Here is a 21,538-nt window from a genome sequence, read left to right as displayed (position 1 = left end):
GGGGGGGGGGGGGGGAGTTGGGACTGTGATAGCATGGGGCTGGGATTTCCAAGGAGACCAGCCCAAGCAGCCCTGGCAGGGTGCAGCTATGGGGCTGGGCTTCTGTGGTGGTGACACCATGGTCTGGAGCCAGGGCAGAACCACGACCTGCTGCCCGCATGCCCTGGGCAGTGATCGGGTGGGGGCATGCAGGCAGTAGATCATGGCTCTGCCCCAACTCTGGACCATGCTGTCACCACCACAGAATCTGCCATTTTGCCCACCCCTGAAGGGAGTTCAACATAAATGTTGAGACTGTTCATTTTATCCATAAATAAATTAAAATGACTTTACCTACTAGTGACAAAAGGTATTTTCAGTTAAAAGCCGCTCACAATTACTGAGTAGTGTTATAATGAAGCCAATTTAAAAATGCTTAGTAATGTTGTCATTATTGGGAGGAAATAGCTGAATTATGATTTAAATAAACAGAACATAATCAAACTGTAGCATGTTTTTTTAATACTCTGTATTTCAACTACCATTGTTTTTCAGTACTGAACAACTGGACTCATGGGGTGCATCCACACATGCAGGCAGGTGCACTTGCAGCAGCTCAAATAGGAGCAGCACAAATTTAACCAGATTTTTGTCTCAGTGCATGTGCCTGGACATGCACTTTGGTGTGGGGCAAGTTGTGCCACTTGGGGCAAAATGACCCTGCCCAACTCCTCCCAGACTGGTAGCCAGGGGGAGCTAGAGGCTGGGGTCAGCACCTGTGCTGGTCCCAGCAGTACAGAAACCTGCCCTGTGCTGTTCCCAGCAATATAAAAACCTGCCCTGGCAAGCTCAGAGCTAATTGCCCTCAGGAGCTTCTGAGGCCCAGCCACTTGGTATCCAGGGACACTACCCCTTGTCCCAGCTGGACTGCTGAAGCAGCCCTAACCTGGAGTGGCCCCTGAACCCTCTACCCACTGCAGCAGTTTAGTAGTGGGGGCTGCTGCCTGGCTGTAGGCTTCTGCCACCTGTGACAGCATCCACTCCCTTGGGTGCCTGCCTGCTAGACCTGGATGGGGTGCCCCTGCTCTGCCATCTGGGCAGCTATCACCCAGGGCAGCTATCACCTCCTTGCTGTGGCCCACTTTGAACTATCAAAGTATGTCCTCTGGGCTCCAAATGGGCAAGAGGTTAGCCACCTAGTCTGCTCTCCAGCTGGATCCCCAGTGCTGGCCCTGGACAGGCTCCTTTTACCAGGTCTTGCCACTTGTCTCACCATCAGAAATCCTGATGTTCCCTGTTTAAAAATTGCAAATTCTCTGATAAGAAACTCAATTTCTCTCATTAAAATACAGAAAACACTGTTCTTCCCCTATTAAAATGAAATGCCACTATATAGAGAGAGATCGGTTGGGCAATGTTTTATTGATATATTACAAGTTTAAAGCAATTTGGAAGCCTACCAGTGCCTCTATCATCATAATAAAATAAATTCTAAATATCTATACATTTTGGCATTTACTTTTGGGTTTTTTGTCATAGGAAAAATCAGAGCTGCCCCTACCCCCTTTGCTCACCAGGATGTGCAATGCTGAGCAGCACTGATATGCCAGTGCCCTTCTCCTATCCTTGCCTCTCACTCTTAACACACAGCCTACCCCCCACCCATCCCAGTCCCCTCACTGTTGACCCACAGCCCCTGCTTGCCCCTATTAGCTCCTTCCCAGCCACAGCTCTGTCCCAGCACCAGGACATGAGTCCAGCTGCAACTGTCCCACCCACTGCTTTGTGGCTCTAAGCAGTTCCAGCCCTTGATGTTCTGCTCCCTGCCCCATCCTGGGAAGTCCTTGAATGGGGATCAGGGACTGAGCTGGGCCCTTTCCTCCCAGGGCAGCCTCCCCTCACGCATGCTGGTCTAGGAGGGCAAAAGTGCTCTAAACACAGCTAGGGTGGTCTCTCCTACTCGGAGTGCTCTCCCACCCCTAACCTCTGACCCCTATCTCTCTCTGACACACCCCTGCTGCCACCTCCACCTCTCCAGTCAGCCCATCACACCCCACAAGTGGCTCCTGGGACCAGGAACCTCCCCCCGCCAGGCTGGGACCACATATCCCAGAATTGGTGTGGGTGTGGGGCAGGGCTGCAGTGTGGCAGTTGCCCCTGCAGCCACAGCTCCCATCAGCAGGTCCCATCCATTCCCATGTGGCCAGCTGGGCACACAGGGTGAGAGATTTGTGGGAGTGGCTTGTGGTGTGGAGTTTGTGGGGGCTGTGGGTGTGGGGGGCTGTGTGGAAGAGGCTGCTCAGGAGGGGTGGGTCCTTTGCCCCCTGCACAGTGCAGCCCTCCTGCACAGTTCATGGGCTGCTCCCTCCACAGGACCCACAGCTCCTGCCCTCAAGGCCACAGCCCCCCACACCTCCCATAGCAGCAGCAGCCTTCGGGGCTTCAGGGCCCACTGCTGCCAGAGCCCCCAGCAGCATGGCACGGCCCCGCCCACCTCAGATCCAGAGCCACCTGTGCTGCTTGTTGCAGGTCCAGCCTGCCATGACACGGTGTGGGACCATGCACCTTCGGGCAGCTCTGGGCCACTTGAGCTATCATGCTGGGCCCAGAACCACTCAGAGGGACTGCGTGTCATGCCAGGTTGGGTCCTGCCTCCACGGGCCCTGTGTGCCCTCAGGCCAGGCCGGTTCCATGGAGGCAGTACCCTGCCTGGTGTAATGTGCAGTCTCTGTGAGCAGTGCTGGGCCCCAGGTGACAGCCCAAGTGGCCCGGTGCTGCCTGAAGGCACATTGCCCTGTGCCACACTGCACTGCACTGGGTCATACCAGACCTGTGACAAGCAGCACAGGTGGCGTCATGTCTGAGATGACCAGGGCCACACCATACCACTGGGGGCACTGGCCACAGTGGGCCCTGAGGGCCCAACAGCAACTGTTGCTGCAGGGAGGGGTGCTATGGTCCCTGCTGGGGGGACTGTGGGCCCTGTGGGGGACCTATGCCCCCAACCAGACCCCCACCCCCACACAACGCCCCACAGCCACAGCCCACAATCACCCCCACCCCCAGTCCCTGCTTACCAGGGACAGCACCTGAGTCATGCCACAGCCTTGCATCACTCCTGCTTGCCCCCACATGCCAACACAGCATGCTAAGGCAGCAGGGGGGACCATAGAGATGTTCTGGCCAGATGCCAGAACGTCTCTGGAGGTCCAAGCCCTGGCTTGCCTCAGGGCATACTAGTAACCACGCCCTGCTCTGCTTTTTTCCAGGGTGGGTTTTTATATATATATATACCTGGAAATCCAGGTATCAAGTTTAGAGCCTGTGCTGCAAATATGCAGCACAGAAAACCTTTTGTCATTCTCAGCGTGCCTCTTGTGGCATCTCAAACTGGTTTGAGACACTGCAAGATGCATATGCGTGCTCGTCTGTTCACACTCATAGGTATGGTGTTTAATATTAGATCTGAAAAGTACGGAATATATATTTTATATTTTAAAGTACAAAGTTAAAATGTTAATAGAGGAAGATCTAACGAAAAAGAAAAATCTCTTCTCACTGGAAATATATTTAAACATGATAGTAAAATATTTTCCAATCCCAATTGTGATAGCTGTAATAGAAACAAAATACTCTCAGCACTGAATATCACTTAATATAGTTTATACTAATTTTAAAATTTAACTTTCACTTTGCTGAAAGCAGATAAAGATATAGCAATTCGCCTTATCTGTAGTTTTATACTTCTTAATGCATTTGGTTTATGAAATAATTACACCAACATTCTTGATTAAATTTTCTTAAAGAGCAAAATTGCCCATTAGAAAAAGACAAGGATAATCTCACTAACAGCAAAGGAATATACTAAGTTTAGAGGAAATGAAACATTCCAAAGAAAAGAAAAAGTGCATCAAGAAAATAAAATGATTAATTCTTCTTATTGGATGTAGTGCATGTTTTCCTCATGGGATTCTACTTAATCCAGCTTTTTAGTGAACCTAAAATAAATCACGTGATATTTTCTGCATATTCCATCTTGCTGGGGTTTTATACCATAATTAATATAATACTATGTGAGCTCCTTGCAAATGAAAAAAAACACACATCAAAACAGTTTCATTCTGTCTCCCATTTGGAGGAAACTGTATGTGGAGATTATTGCACAGACCAAAGAATCCCTCTTTTATATTGTATTCTATAGGCACTAAGGGTGCCTATACATGTGCAGCATCCCTGGCTTATAGCTTTCAAGGCAAACAGCCCCCAACCAGTCTCTCTGACAAAGTCCTCTTCAGGGCAAAATCCCTGGGGGCAAAGTATGGAGAATGTGAGGAATGTAAGGGATTCATAGAATCCCTCAGGGACACTGAGCAGGGAATCCCTCATCTCACTGAGCAGGGACACATTTTAGGTAGCCAGTAGGAAACACTAAGTAGTAGGGAGGAGTTAAACTCTTTCCTTCAAGCATAGTTAGGTACCTTAAATTAAGCCAGTGGCAATCAGCCTTTCAGCCCCATGAGTCAGATGAGTAGTTGTAACAGGTTAAGCACCTGAGAACAGTTGTGATACTCCCTACAGGCTGCCTCATCCCTGCTAAGCTCTCTCTCTCAGTCTTGTCTTGAGGACTCGCCTTTTTTTCCTGCCCACCATGTCTTGTTGGAAAATTAATGAAAGGAAAGCTGCCTTCAGAGATTGATGCCTATGGTGTTTGCTTTTGTCTCCCCTGATTGACTCTCCTGACCTGACTTTTCTTAACAGCCATCATAAACTCCATCTGCCCCCATAGTCGTGCCCTGTTTCTGCCCCTCTTGGGCTTATTGGCTCTCTCCTCCCCTTCCTAGGGTATGGGCTCTCTAACTCTATTTCGGCCACTCTCAGGCAATGCTGGGCTCCCTGGCCCTGGTCTGTGCCTTGGGCCTGACCCATGGCACTAATGGGACCTCCAAACCACCCCTTTCCAGTCCAACTAAAACCACCAGTTAGCAAACTGGCTGTAGCACAATTCCTATTCCTTAGGGCTGTGTTACTAACCTTAGCCTTTGTTGCAGTCAAGTCACTTGGCTCTGCTCCTTTAAGTAGCAGGCTCCATCCTCCATTAACGTATAGCAGGGGCAGGCAATTATTTCAGGTGGAGGGCTGCTTAACAAGTTTTGGTGAGCTGTCAGGGGCCACATAGGTAGCCCTACCCCCTGACAGTTGCTCCACCTCCTGGCCGCCACATTGGGACCAGAAGTCCTGCCCCCTAACCCCTGACCTTTGCCACCAATGCGCTTCTTGCCCCCAGCACAGCGCTGGCCACCTCTATCACAGGAGCTTAGCGCCATGCACCTGCAGCTCCCACACTAACTGCAGGGAAGCCCTGTGCTGGACTCCATCCCTCCACTCTCATAGGGAAGCTAGCAGGCTATGGAGTGGACACTTACACAGTCAGGTGGGTGGCCAACTGGCTTAGGGACTGGACTCAGAGAGTGGTGGTGGAAGGGTCATTCTCGGCCTGGCAGGAGGTGGGCAGTGGGGTCCCGCAGAGTTCAGTCCTTGGACCAGTGTTATTTAATATCTTCATCAGTGATTTGGACAAGGGTGTGGAGAGCACCCTGTCCAAGTTCATAGATGATACCAAGTTATGCGCCAAAGTTAACACACTGGAGGGCAAGGAGCAGATACAGGCCGATCTGGACAGGTTGGACCAATGGGCAGAATGAAATAGGATGCAATTCAACAAAGATAAATGTAAGGTACTCCACCTAGCAAGGAGGAATCCCCAGCACTCCTTTAGGCTGGGGGTGACCTCCTCAGCAGCTCAGCGGCTGAGAGGGATCTTGGAGTCATAATAACCTCCAAGATGAACATGAGCCAGCAGTGTAATGAAGCCATCAACAAAGCCAATCGCACCTTGTTGTGCATTAACAGATGCATGACCAACAGATCGAGGGAGGTGATGCTCCCCCTCTATGCGACATTTGTCAGGCCGCAGTTGGAGTACCATGTCCAGTTTTGGGAGCCACACTTCAAGAGGGACACAGAGAATCTGGAGAGCGTTCAGAGGAGGGCCACTCACATGATTAGTGGCCTCCATGAAATACCCTACAAGGGGAGGTTGAGGGATCTGGAGCTCTTCAGCCTTCACAAGAGACGGATGAGGAGAGAACTTGTAGCCACCTGTAATTTATCAAGGGAGGACAACAGGGAATTGGAGATGCGTTATTTACCAGAGCACCCCTAGGAGTAACTAGGAATAATGGGTGTGAACTAGTGGAGAGTAGATTCAGGTTTGACATTAGGAAGACATTTTTTTACAGTAAGGGTGGCCAGAATCTGGAACGGGTTGCCAAGAGTGGTGGTACTATCACTTAACTTGGAGGTCTTCAAGAGGAGGCTAGATAGACACCTGGCTGGGGTCATCTGACCTCGGTCCTCTTTCCTGCCAGGGGCAGGGGATCAAATATGATGATCCTTTGTGGTCCCTTCCAACTCTAAAATCTATGAACATATGAATCTATGAATACCTGCATAATGCAGAGACCTGTGCAGCAGGAAGCAGGAGAGGCAGCAGGCTCCAGCGTGGGGCTTCCCCTGCTGAGTGCTGGAGCTGCAGGTGAGTGGTGTGGAGCCCCAGTGATAGAGGCAACTGGGCAGGCTGCACTCCCTCCCCCCTGTCCGGACCAAATTTTAGATGTATGCTGGTAACACAAGAGTTAAGTTTGATCATGCACAGATAAGCAGACAAGGCCTATGGAAAATTCCACAGCATGCCCAGCATGTGCCCCCTGTGCGACCCTAGGGCTTGTCAATCAAAGCTGACCTAGTTTTGTAACAAAGCATGCTCAGTCTCATACAGAGAATGACATAATTAGACCAGAAATTTCTCTTGACAAAGCAACCTGATTGGCTACCTGGTTGCCTTAAAAGACTTGTGAGCCCCTCACCCGGGGAGACACCCAAAAAGAGACTGGAGAGACTGTGGGGGAGACCCACTGGACTGGCAAACAGAGGCTGCCTTGGCTGTCTCACTAGGAGAGATCCGACCTGAGAGCAGAGGCTGTTCCAACAGGGACTGCTCCTCAGGAGGGCTTTCTGCCCCATTGGTCTCCTCCTCGCTGCAATTTTGCAGATCGATTCAACTCGTTCTCTTACTGATTCTCTTGGCTATTGACCTTGCTTCTGGCATTTGACTGACCACAATCCTGATCAACCCAAACTGCTTCTCGGACACCGACCACGGCATTGTCACCTCACTTTGGCATCAACTTCAGCATCTCATCCACCACCCGTTTCGTCCATTTGGACTGGCATCACACCATTCGTTGTTACAGTTCTGTTGTTCGTATCCCAATTGATGAGCTGTTGACCAGCCCTGGGACTATCGAGTTGGGCAGCTGCCCCTAGCTCCAGTTAGAAAGCAAGGGCTCACTCAAGAACCCTGTGGGCCAACAGACCCCTTTGTTGTTTGTTCTCGTTAACACTGTAACTGAAAAAGCAAGATTTCCACCTACACTCTAAAAGCGTAAGTAAATAAAATCCATTTACTTGAAACCGCACGAGTCCCGTACCGCTCAGGCTCCTAGCCGCCAATCCCACCTGTTTCGTATAAAAACCCTCGGCCCACTGTGACCTTGGGGCCGCTGTTCCCCGACACCCCTATGCAGCACTGGCTAGAGCCACACCCCACCGGGTACTTTTGCCTGGGCAAAAGCATCCTGACCTCCCTGCCTACTGCTGCTGCCAGGCAGCAGGGGCTGCACCCCATGGGGGGAGTGTGTGGGGGATCCCTACACCCCCCACCCTCACAGTCATACCCTGCCCAGCTGAGCTCCACACTCCTGCTGCCCCTCTGGGCACAGGCTCCATGCAGCATTCCCACAGCCGCCCAGCTGCAATCCCCCTCCCGCCCCCAGCCCTGCCACTTCCCTACCTGCTGCCCCAAGTGAACGGGTTCTGGCTGAAGCAGGAGACCTGCCTGGAAGCTGCTGGCTGGGCAGAGCCCTTCTGCCCAAGAGGGTGAGAGTGAGGCCTAATAGGGTATGTTGGGGAATTGTACACATGGGCACCTCATTCCCACCCTTATGGGCAGAAGGGCTGGGTGGGGTGCAATTCATTGGGGAGTGCCACAGGCCAAATGAAAGTGCCAGGCACACCATATTTTGCCCATCCCTGGCTTATAGCCTTCAAAGCAAACAGCCCCCAATCAGTCTCTCTGACAAAGTCCTCTTCAGGGCAAAATCCTTGGGGCAGAGTTTCTTCCCCAGCTGCCTGCAGAGACAGACTGCCACCCCCACACCCCTAGCTCTGGGCTCTTATTGTATTACAAGCCTAAAATAAACATATCTGCTGAAAAACTATCATACACTGAAAAAATATGCAAATAAGTCTTCTTCTTTATTTTATATTGATCACTATACATCACTAGTAAGTGAGTGAGAACTGGGTCATCAGAGTTGAAGCATTTCCTTATTTCAAGGCAAGCAGTCATAAGAAAGTGCTGATAGCAAAACAAAAAGTCAGTTAAGACTCCCTAGGAGTGACTTGAGTTTTACATATACTGTATCAATTACTTGCCTCAAAAATTATTGTACATTTTGAACACTGTTACTATTATTGATTGTACATCATACAAGGGTTGAACTTATTGTACAAATACAATAATTATGGTACACCTGGCAACACTGGCTATTATACTTCCTAAGCCTTACCCTGCAGGTCAGGTGGCTCCCTTGTCAGCTGACTTGCCCACAGGGTCCTTCCCTAACCCTTCCTTTGCTGGTTGCTACAAAAACCCTACCTTTAAAGGGGTCATGCCACTTTCTAATAACACGGCAAGGGTCCCTGTTACAGTTGTGCGTGGCCTGTCAGTGGACCAGACCCCTTGGAGAGTCAGTACACAAGGTTGGGCCCCACATGCCCAGATCAGGCCCCATGCTGCCTCAGCCTGGCCCTACACACCCATATTGGGCCCCATACCACACTAGACATTTAGCACTCAGGGTTATGCTATCAGGTCCTCCATCTCCCTATGTGTCTTGATATTTGGCAGTAGGGGAGTAACAATGAACACCACCACCACTCTTCTGCCACCAAACTTCCAAACTATGGAGATTCTGGTAGGTCATATGGGCCAGATCTGGCTTGTGGTTGGAGTACCCTTGCCTTAATCCAAAGGAAAATATCTAATTTTATTTGGTCATGAACATTTTCACAGAGTAAGGTGCCTAATCCTCCCATGTAGTATTGACAGCGGACTGCTCCTTCTCTTCTCAGACTTCAATCCCTCCTTCCCTGCCTAACATAGAAACCCAAATGTCTCTCCAAAGAGTTCCCTAACCATTAAGCTCATAGGTTAAGTGACAGCGGTTTTGTTCAGGGTCTCCCGTTGAAGCTGATTTATTTTGAAATAGCTGAATATTCATTGGAGCAGGTCTCCCCAGCAAGTGCTGAAACCATCAGGATATAGAGTCATCTCCCCATACCATCTTCTGTACTCCACTGACTATCTGAATGAATCTAGTCCTTAGCTTTTTTGTGTCTAATTTACCATGTATAAAACAGTACTTCCCTACCCCGCTCAGCTGGGGAAAAGGTAGCTAAATAGATATTTTGGCTGATAAATGCTGGCTAGCAGACACATTAGTTTTCTTGGGGGAAACAGAAGAGTCCCCTAACCTAAAAGTAAGTTAGTTTCACTAGCCTACTGATAAATGCACTCTAAGGCAGGGGTTGTCAACTAGGGGTACACCTGGGAGTACTTGGGAAGACCCTAGAAGGTACGCATGGGCAGGCGGTAGCAGAGCGCTACCACCCACCACCCCATGCTGCTGCCTCCCAGGAGCAGGGCGGGGGGGCGAGGGCAGTGGAGCTCCTCTGCAGGCCACTCAGGTACCACCTGGCCAGCTGGCCAGCCACAGGGAGGGGAAGCTCACACACAACGGCTCACCCCCCACTCCCTCCCACATCTGGCTGCTGGGGATACGCTTATTTTAAAGGTTGAAAACCCCTGCTCTAACACACAGATATTAAATAAGAGAAATTGTTCATTTTTCTATTCTTTAAATCCAGTATAAATTTCACCAAGGGCCAATAGCCTTATGACATCAGTGGAGTTTCTGTGAATTTATACTGGTATGAGAGCAGAATGTGACCTCTGACCCAACGTTGTAGGAGCTCACGCCTTTTGCAATTATCTCACTTCTGTTCAAAAGAGAATTGACCTGTATGTGGGTGAAGGTCTCTGCAAGCAGACATATTCCTCCAAGGAGAGTGCCATACCATGCTGGTGTGAGACAGAGAGCAGCAATGATACTTTTAGCATAAGATCAGATAAGAAGTGTTTTTAACTTTAGCCTTTACTGCTGAAACAAAGATTTCCAAGAGTTTGTGAAACATATCCTTTAACTTTTAAGGTTGAAATTTTCAAAGTCACCTATGGGATTTGGACATTGAATTCCAAGTGAAAATAAAAGGAACTATGCATCCAAATACCTATTTTACACATCTCTACACAAAACAGTTCTGGTTGCCCTCAGTTTTGTAAACCTATTAAAATAAAGCATGTACATTTCAAAACTCGTCTCCAATTTTTCCAGTGCAATCTTGCACCTGTAAATAACTGTGACATCACTTTATAGCATATGCATTTGAACCATGTGTGTGTGCCTGCAGATCAGATCAAGTAGTTATGAAGCTCACTGATACAAAATACATTGGAAACTATATGCACCTGCAAGTGTTTATCAGAACAATGATGTGAGTGCAAATGCATTAGCCTCACTGTTGCTGTTCCGTGGATCAGGATCTAAATGTGCGTTCTTTTAAAAAACACATTTGATTTATTAATGATGTTATTATTTCAAGATTATCTGATATTCCAGTACACTGATAATGTGGAACATGTAAGTAAATAGATAGCCTATCAATGGGATTAGACGAAAACATACATCATTCTAAGGCCAACGAAGACCTTACTCCGTGTGAGTATATAGCAGGTGTTCCAATATAGATTTAATCTGTCTGTTCCTATCTTGCAGTAAGTGATGCTAAACTGCAAAAATGTAACCCTGTTTCATTCAGGGGTAAGCTTTCTAGGTTTAACTTCCACTCACTTTAAATTAGGATCAGACAGACAACAACAGTTATAGCAGATTCACAGTGGTTATAGCAGCCAAACCCCATTAAAGTCCCCCTACATATACTGGTATAACTGTTGCATCTGCCCATTCCCTATATGTGATACTAAACTAATTTGGTTCCAAAAGACAGTCCTTCTGCTTAAGCCACTGCTGAAGCCAGCCCAAATTCCATAAATGAACAGCAGACTCAGTTACCTAGATGGGTTCTGCTCATGTTCCTGTAGGATGCCATCAAAATCTAGGCCCAATTCAATAATACAAAAATTATCACGTGCAATATTTTTTCCTTCTTCAGCAGCAAAGACATTCTGAAATCAATTAAGCACCACTCACTCCTCTGCATGTTATGTACTTGAAGGTTATAGGCTTAACAAAATAGCATTGTTTTGAGCATAAAACTCATTCTGAGTTGTTTTAAACCATAACATATGTGTGTTTATTTCAAGAGGCTATATATAGGTGATGACCAGACATTTAGGCAGCCAGAGATAATGAAATAATACTTTGCATTTATATAATACTTTATAGCCACATGTTTTACAAAGGTGGGTATACATCATTATTCTTGTTCAATAAGCTAACACATTAAGAGAGAGAAGTAAATACCAACATTTTCAAGAGATCGTGTAATATGTTCTTTATGGCCCTGCCCCAGCCTAGAGGTGACAGAGGTTCACAAGCCTGCCATAACTTAGGGGAACTTAGTTTGGTCTTCTAGTTCAGGTAGTAAGAGCTTGTGCTTTAAGATTTAAAGGATCCAGATTTGATCCTTGCTACCTGGGCCCCACAGCAGCAAGTGTCCATTGTTTACAGACATAAATTGGGAGTTGGGATTTTTAAAAATCAGGTTTGGTTGTGGATAAGTGACCTGAATGCACTGGGTCTTCTGCTAATCAAGCAATGTATAAGGATAATTTTGGAGATGTGCACTCAATCAGTATTTCTCAAGGCAGCCAGAACCACTCAACAGCTACTCCAGATGCTACAAATTCCATCAAGCCAAAAATGAGACTAAGTCATGAGATGCAAGTTAAAGTACTCAAGCAACAGTCCTTCACTGGCCACAGCATTAGGTGTGCTCCTCTGTAACTAGTCTCCAAACAGAATGTAACTACTCATGCTTCATTGCTCATTGTAGTTCATGGCTTATAAACAATTAATTGTTCTTGAGCAGTGATCTTTTTATCAGACTGAGTCCGATAAGGGTTGGGAGAGTTATAGAAGGGATCAGATATTTGCAATGACAAGGGCACACATACCAGGGTACAGTCAGAGGTGCTTTGGGCTTGTGAACATAAATATAAAAACAGAACTGGGGAAATACAGTACTGAATCCAAGCCTGCTTGATTTTTAATAATGAGGCAACTCTGAGAATCAAAGGAGATGTTTCCCCTTCCTACTAAGGATGGCAAAGAGTGGCACATCCTTTAAGCACAGGTGTAACTACCACAGCTCAGCCTTTTCAGGTAATTGAATACTGGCAAATGTAATCCACAGGGATTCAGGAAATCATGTGATGATCAAGCTATGTAAGAAACTGCTAAAAATCAAACTAGGACAGCTCAAGGAGAGGAAGACTTTTGTATGGAAAGCTAAAGCAAGGGGAGAAAGAGGACTATAAAGTGGATGGAGAAACACTAGTGATCCAGCTTGCTTACTACCACACAGCTAAAACCACCAAAAGGTTGATTAATGAAGATAACCCATGCAATGATAATGCTGAAAAACGTCTCTCCCTCTCACACGCACACACCTTTTGTGTCTCTCACACAAGCCCCTTCCTCATGTCTCTCTCTCTCACACACACACACCTTTTACTCTAGCCTGTGCTTCAACTTGGCGGCACATCCCATTGCTTTCCAGATGTCCATATAGAAGAAGAAACAGACCTGGAGGTGGTAAGAGTTGTTACTGGATGGCATTCCCAGGGAAGCTGGGACAGCCAGAAGGAGAGATACATGGAGGAAGCCAAGAAAGCAGACAGCCCCATCAGGGGAGCGGCACTGTTGGCATCTAAGGAATCTGAGATTATCTGTACTGCCAGGCTCATAAGATGCTGCTTTAAAACTATCATCTTTACTGTCTTTATACAGCTTCTGAAGAGGTTACTGGTGGGACAGTGGTACACATGGTGTGTGCTATTTCAACAGCTGGAGCAGGGAAGAAGGCTCAAAGAATAAGAACCTGCAGGCAGATAAAGGTGGGGAGAAAAGAGAGATGTGATGTTTTATCTCTTTCCCTTACAGAAGCCTGAGTGGGGAGGGGCCATGGAAAAACCCGATGGATTAGTCACTGGCAGCTTCTCCAACAGTGGCATATGGACAGTCCAGCAATCTGTTACTCCAGGAGCGACGGACACAGAATTGACAAATGACTGGCAGGAATGTTTTGGAAATCATTTTGGTAGAGTGAGATAAGAAGCAGCAGGAAAGGATTTATTTCAGGGAAGTATTTAATAAACCAGGAGGAGTCCAGTACAGGGAAACTGTACGGTTAGCAGGGTCTTTTACAGACAACGCAGACAGTGGCTTTCTGAGTGAATTTGAATTAACAGCAGGTCTAATAGCTTCTACGATGAGCAACATCTATAGATCCTAGATTCATATATTTAAGGCCAGAGGGGACCATTATACTCTGACCTCCTGCATGACACTGGCAAGAGAATGTCACTTAACCCAGCAACCTGTACCAGAACTAGAGAACATATAACTATAATATCACAGCTGGTTTGAGATGCTGTAAGTATTTGAACAGCGGCAATGTATAATATTAAATATAACCATATTCATCACTAACTTCCTCCATAAATGCAGTTGCCAAGATTTTAGAAAGTTGCACATAGTTTTGCTGCCAATTTCATGTATTATCCTAACAGCATATTATGAAAGTCAGTCACAGAAAAAGGTATCATATATGGATACAAAAAAGTACATGTAGCTATATTTAGATGACAAAGCTTAGGGTTCTCTCTAAAGCTAACTAAACTAGACGGGATTCTTTTAATTGACTTCACTGGGATTTCTATCACTTTAATAATTGTACACGAATATCCACAAAGGAGATCAGGAAACAACTTTTTCCATGTAAAAGTTATTTTAAAAAAGCACCACAAGGTTTAAATCTGCTACTACTAGAATTTCTATGCAAAAACAAAATCTAGTTCACATAATTAGAATCTATAAACTGAATAAGCATAAAGATTGATTTTCCATAATGACTACTAGACAAAATATACACACTTGGCCCTACGGTAGAAAGGCATTTCTTTACAGCAAGCTTCATTATTATTTCTTCAGAGTAATATCATGTGCATGCTGCTTTCCACTGTAAATTAACACACCACACAATAAGGCTTCATATTTCTTACCCACATAATATTATTACACATGGATTCAATAGGAAGAGTGGGTGTGCCACTTTCACAGTCCTTTTAATGACACATTTTAATTAATGAATAAAGATATAAACATATCAAGGATTCTGTATTGCATGGGAAGTACAGAATACACCCCAGCTTTATTTGTCCCTCTCCATTTTTCATTATATGCTTTGATCTAAACAATGAATTTACTCCCATGAATGCATCTACATAGCAGCATGTTTCAAATGAAGGCAGAGAATACTGGAGAATTAGCTTGATGCCCCATTTTGTGGTTTGAAGCCCTCTTCAAGGCAGATCAGGATTCAGAAGCCTTTTACTGCCTGCGATCGATTATATTCTGGGAGAGATTTCTATTTCTACATATAAGAATGACTCAAGAGCTAAGGTACATTTTTTCTAGGCTTCCAGATGAATGGATGGTAAGTAGTGACACATCTGCTATGAATTACTGTAAAGGATGAGGCAGCTAATATTTTAGCTCCTGCCTCATGGTGGTGAAGGCTCTCTCAGCATATGCTTTTGCTGCTTTAATTGGGTCCAGATATCTCATACTCAAAGGACAGAAAAACAAAGCTGAACAAGCATTGGAGAACGCCTTCAAGGGGTTTTTTTATGAGAAAGCTTTCTAAATGTATCTAGCCCACAAGCCTAAAAGAAATTAATGGAAGTAGGTAAAAGTAAACATATAAAATATGTCAAAATGTAAACTCCCTCAAAATGACAAACATCATCTCTTTTACTATAGGCGCTCTTTTTCTACCCTTCCTTCTGTTTTCCAACATTTTTAAAAAGAAAAGTCATTGTAATAACAGTTCCAGTGCCCACCCTTTGTAGCAACTACTCTTTCTCAGAGCAAGTGTAGTAAATGGTTAGATTACTACTGAGAGGTGGAATTCTGATGTCCAGTCCTTTGACAGCCTCTGATTTCCTGAGAAACCAAGAGCAAGTAAAGTAACCCCCCTGTCCCTTTATTTGTCGGCCGTAAGTAGAGAGGGGTTGCTTTAGTAGCTGTGATTGACAATAGATTCTCTCCAATTCTCCTCCACTGACTGCGATTGCACCTTGTAGAAAGGGAGCTTCCAGTTTATAGTAATTCAGGTTTCAGGCAAAGTACAGAGGCACTGACATGATCTTCATTATTTGGCAAAGTTGATTCAGTGGTAGTGTTTGACCCATTGAGTGACCTGAGCTTTGGAAAGACTTGCCTGTCCAAGAAAGATACTGCCAATGTGGAGATGGCCCTATGGCAGAGTAAAGGTTGACAGCTTGCTATTCAGTTGTCTGTGATCATCAGTGTCAAACAAAAATGTGTCTTAGAGCCAATCCTGTTCTCAGTGTTCTATGTAGCTTTTTTCAAGGTGACTCAGAAACTCAATGAGGGCACTGGGATTCATTTCTTAACTGCAAGAGAGTTGTTTAACCTCTCCAGAATGTATGCTGCAACTAAAATTGCTAAACTTTGGTAAGAGGCAAGGCTTTCTTAGGGTGATATATTTTATTACACCAATAGTGTAGTTGGGATAGAGTTAGACAAGCTTTTGAAGTGACCTGACAAAAAGTGTCTTGCATTTGAAAGTTTGTCTAATTCTATCCCAATCACACCACTGGTCCAATAAAAGGCAACATCTTATGAAATCCTTGCCTCTAGCATAATTTCTGGACTATCCCTGCTACATCACTCAAACTTTGGTATGTGGATGACTGTGCAACTAGTCTCTGATTCCATAGTCATATATTTTAAATGTTGACAGTATTTTTGAAATGCTAATTTTTTATCTTTACACATATTGACAGATGATTTTTCTGCCTCCGCCACAGCTTCGGACTGTCAGCAATGTGGAGAAAAGGGAGGTCAGCCTCTGAAATAAAGTATATAAATATCCATATCCACTGGCAGAACAGAATTTCTAGTGGTTCATGAGTTCACTTACCTTGGAAGAGTTTTGAATGAACACTTTTAAATGCCAGCATTGTGATCTTTAACACCTAGAAAGCTACTGCAGCCCTTGGCAGCCTTACATAGTGGAGAGAGTCAGAATGGGATCAAATCAAGGTCTACAAAGCTGTTGCACTGACCACACTGCTACGCAAGTGTGAGACTTGGATATTATACAAAAGGTGCATCTGTCAACTGGAGAAATTCCATTGGAGCATCTTCATGTCCTTCTTTGAGGGAAGAGATGCAATAAGCTGACCAGTGGCGAAGTCTGGCAGCAAGCTGACTGCATGTCCACTAATGCATAGATAATAAAGCCCAGCAATGATGGATGAGAAAAAATGCTCAAGAAGCTCCTATATGATGACTTGGAATAAAGGAAAAGAAGGATGGTGGCCCAAAAAAGCACTTCAAATGCATCTTAAACATACATTCAAGTAACAGCCTGGCAGTGAGGGGGTTAATTCCACAGTGGATCTGGGACAGAGAGAGGGCACAGTGGCAGCCTGGCTGCAGGAAAGCCAAGGAGATGCAGCCAGGAGAAGGAAGGGAGATGGGATGGAGGGGGGATGGAGGGAGAAATTAACCCCCTCTCTGACCCCTTTCCCTTAACAGGGCCCGATCTGCCCGTGCCCCTGCCCCTCTGCTGGAGTGGGGTGGGGAGGAACACTGGCAAGAGCTGCTCTGACCAACCCAGCAGAGCATGGACAACTGGTGCCTCCTGAGTCTGGGGCGGGGCATAACAAACCCCTATCTCACCCCCCTCCCCTCCCCCCACAAGAGCCCCAGGCTTACCTTTCTCCCAGCAGTAGGAACAGCACCTCTGCTGGGGGATTGAAGCATGCTCTTTACAGGTAGAGAGGGGGAGGGAGGGGCTGCGCAGGGGAGAGAGGCAGGGCAGTGCTCTGGTTGCCCAAAGCACTCTCTGATGCTGGGCTCCAGAGTACTGTCAGGGAGGGTGGGGCTGGGTAGAGAAGCAGAGCCATACAATCCGGCCGGCAGGGATCCACTCCGCACCTGGCCCCACCCTGAGCAGTGCGTGTGTGTGCGTCTGCATGTGTGTGTGTGTGCATCTTTGTGTGTGTATCTATGTTCATGGCAAGGAGAGTGTGTTTGTGTCTGTGTCCATGTGCAGAAAGTGAGTAAAAGTAGAGTGCACACCCATCTGTGTGTGTGTGTGTGTGTGTGTGTGTGTGTGTGTGTGTTTTGCCATGGTGGGGGAGAGATGTGGGGAGCAGGGAGAACAGGTGGTAATGTGCCTCCCTATCCCCAGCCCAGAGGGTCCATCCAGCCTCCCCTGCCAGCACCAGGAGGAAAGGGGACCTTCTCCCCCCACAGCCCAGCTCCCATGGGGGATGGGGGCCTCCAATTTTGCCTTTACCCAGGGCCCCAGTACACCTTAATCTGCCTCTGCCCTGTCCCAACCCTCCCCTTGCTGCTCCAGGAGCATAGCTAGATGCTGTCCCAGCATAGCCCCCTTTAGTTGAAAGAGGCAGGGAGAGGGTTAATTCTTCCTTCTGATCCCTCTCACCCCTCCCCACCAGTCAGGGGTATGCCTAGCCAGAGCAAAGCAACCTCTATCAAGGTATTTGCCTCTCTCACTGCTCCAGAGGAGAGCTGGGGGAGCGGCCAAGGCACTGAGTTGGCAGAAGTGGGGTTTAACCCCTGCTCCCTGGCCCATACAGGACCACAGCCTGGTCTGTTTGGGGAGGAGGGGGTGTCTTGGGGAAGGAAACTCTCTGAGACTTTCCCCAAACCCCATCCTTAGGTTTGGAGCTACTTCTTGAGGAGTGGGGGAAGGAGCCTTAAGAGAGCACGCTGACTGCCTGGACCACCTGATTGGCTGATGGCATGGGTAGGTATACCCCCAATATCTGAACCTTTCATCTGGGAAGTCCCTGATGCAGAGCCAGAGACTTGCAGCAGACACAGAAAGATTGCTGTCATTTGGGAATTGTACTGGCTTCTCTGTCCAGAATTGCCTGCTCCCTGCCACGGTGTCCTGCCACCCGCAGTCAAGAACAGATCCCCAGGACATTCAGTATGTTCTGCCTGTCATGCTAGACCATTGCCAGAGCTTGTAGGACATCATGGACATTCACTTGGACATGATGCAGCAGCTTCTCAGCATGGCATACACCTTCATGTCCCCAGCCTAGCAGCTGGTCATCCAGCGTAGGGCCATCTACTGCACCCTGAGCCCACCAAGCATTCTGGACTGTACCACTGACTTTCAAATGGCCAATGAGGATGACACTATCCAGGAAACCATGGAGGCCAGGATGCTGTGGCACCACCTTCAGACCATCAAGCACCAGTTCTGGGCCCATGCCACTAGCACTGACTAGTGGGAGCAGATTGTTTTGGACACATGGGATGATGACCTTCTGCATGCGTTGGGTGACCTTCCTAGACATTGTCACCCAGCTGGCCCCTCACATCACATACTAGGACATCAGCATGCGTCCATCTCTCAGTCTAAAGAAGCAGATGGCCATCACCATCATGAAGTAGGCTACTCCCAACAATTACTGCTACATTGCCAACCAGTTTGGCATAGGCAAGTCCATGGCTGGAGAGGCCATTCAGAAAGTCTGAGGGATCATCCAGTATGTCCTGTCCAAATGCTTTATCTGCTTTATCTACCCATAGGAGGTGGTTGCTGGCTTCAACTGCATGGGCTTCCCCAACTGTGTCAGTGCTGTGGATGGCACCCACATCCCTATCCTCTGCCCAACCCAGGCCAGCCAGGCATTCATCAACTACAAGAGCTTTTCCTCCATCATCCTGCAGGGCATTATCAATCACCAGGGCCATTTCACACATATCTTCACCAGCTGGACAGGCAGTGCCCATGATCATAGAATCATAGAATCAATTAATCGGAAGGGACCTAGACAGATCATCTAGTCCGACCCCCTGCCATGGGCAGGAAGGAACACTGAGGGTGGCAGGGGTCATAAGACCCCAGCCAGGTGCCTATCCAGTCTCCTCTTGAAGATTTCCAGGGAAGGTGAGAGCACCACCTCTCTGGGAAGCCTATTCCGGGCTCTGGCCACCCTTACAGTGAAGTAGTCCTTCCTAATATGTTGCCTACATGTTCCAAAATTCACCGCTGCCTGGGCTGATGGAGAACAGACACTATGCTCCCAGGGTCCCCGATTTCATCATTGGTGACATCATCATTCCCCCATATCACTGGGGACCCAGCTTACCCTCTGATTCCATGGCTGATGAAGCCCTATGGGGGACAGTTGGACCATCTCAAGGAGCACTTCAACTACTGTTTGAGTAAATGCTGCATGATGGTGGAGTGTGCCTTTGGCTGCCTTAAAGCACGCTGGTGGGCTCTTAGCACACACCCAAAGTGTGTGAGGAGATAAGGAGAACCTGCCACAACTCATTGCCACAGCATGCATCCTCCATAACATGTGTGAGATGAGGAGGGAAGTCTTCAGCAAATCCTGGGCTGAGGAAGCATGGCACACGGACCAGGTATTGCAGCTTGAGGTAATGCGGCACAGGGATAGGGTAAACACCCCACTGATGCTGGGACATTGGAACTGCACAGCGGCAGGCAGTCCAGATCTGTGAAGCCCTGACTGACTACCTCCTAACCATAGAGGACCAATAGTCCTCCTCAGATGAGGAGAGCCAGGGCCTGTGCTCTTGCAACAAGCTACGGTTCTCTTTTGCTCTGGGCTCCTCTGGCCCTGCATTCTGGTCATTGCTGCCCATAACCAAGGGTTTCTGGACAATTTCCCTTTCCCTCCCTCCCCACTAACTCCAGGGGCACCTACTGGGGTGGGTGGCAATGCGGCACAAGACAAAAACATGCCTTGTGTTCAAATGTTGCAGATGCCAAACCATTCTTTTGTTTAATGAAGAACACCTGTTAAACATTACTCATGGTAGAACTTGATCCCTTTTTCCAGATAACACAAACAAGCAAACAGGTGGGGTTGAGCAGGGAAGGGACAAATGAACGTAGCAGGGGAGGTTAGGACAATGTGGGGGTGGGGGGTGGTTCTGGGGAAATACTACAGGGGCTCAACTCAAGAAACACAGAACCTTGTAGGGGAGGTATGGGATAGGAGGCTATACACCTGGCACACTAAGTCCTAAACTATGGAGTGAAGAACAGGGACTTATCCATGTAGGAGCTGGACAGATGTGTGATCCCAGATCCACTGTCTACCTGAGAGGGCTGCGAGGCACGTGCGAGAGGTGGTTGCTGGACCAGGGGAAGGAGAGGCTGTGGAGTGGGATGTATCATCACAGTGTGGGCTATAGATTCCTGGCTATCCCTCATGGGACCCCCTGCCTCTTGGCCCCTGTTCCTGGAGACATCTTCCTCTTTGGGGACCCCAGGCCCATGAGCCTTGGCCATGTCTGGGGCTCAGATAACCTAGAGAGACTGAGTCTGGGCACTGCATATCCCCACCAAGGTGGCACCACTCCCTCAAAGTGGGACCTGGGCCAGAAGGGGGGCCACAGGGAACAGAAGAGTTCCCCTCTGGGTCCCTTGCCTTGTAAGTCGATGAGCTGGGGCTGTCACGCTCTGTTGCCAGAAGCACTGTTAGGGGCAGCCTGGCCCAGCAAGCTGGTGGGCCATGGTCCCTCCCCACCACCACATCACCCACTTTCTGAATGCTCCTGCACCCCTTCAGGACTTGCCTAGAACCGTTTGAGGGACATATGTTACAGGGGAGCAGGTCAACTCTGGGAGGAGGGTGGTGTCTCTGGTGGCCCTGGCATTGGACTCTAGTCTGCTTGGTCTTGCTCCCCTTGCCCACTGCTGCCTGCCACAGTGAGGCCCACCATGTGAATGTCTGCCTCCCTGGACCCTGGGTTACTGACTCCTTTGTGAAAACCCTTCCATCCTGGGTCCTCCTCCCACTTACAGACCTCCCAGCCAGGGTGTGAAAGGGAGCATTCCCCCCTGGATAGCATCCTGGGGTCCCTCCCATGGGACTTCCAGTGCTGTTGGCCCAGGGAAGAGTCCCTGAACTGGGGCACAGCATGCTATGGGCTGATATGCAGAGTGCAGAAATACAGAAAGCTGTGAGCACCTAATGCCCTGGACCCTGCACTGTGAGTGGTTAGAGCTGTGTGATTCA

The sequence above is a fragment of the Gavialis gangeticus genome, unplaced genomic scaffold, assembly GCF_001723915.1.
Source record: "Gavialis gangeticus isolate Ggan-Ray unplaced genomic scaffold, GavGan_comp1, whole genome shotgun sequence".
NCBI lineage: Eukaryota > Metazoa > Chordata > Crocodylia > Gavialidae > Gavialis > Gavialis gangeticus.
Note: the sequence above shows the minus strand (reverse complement) of the source record.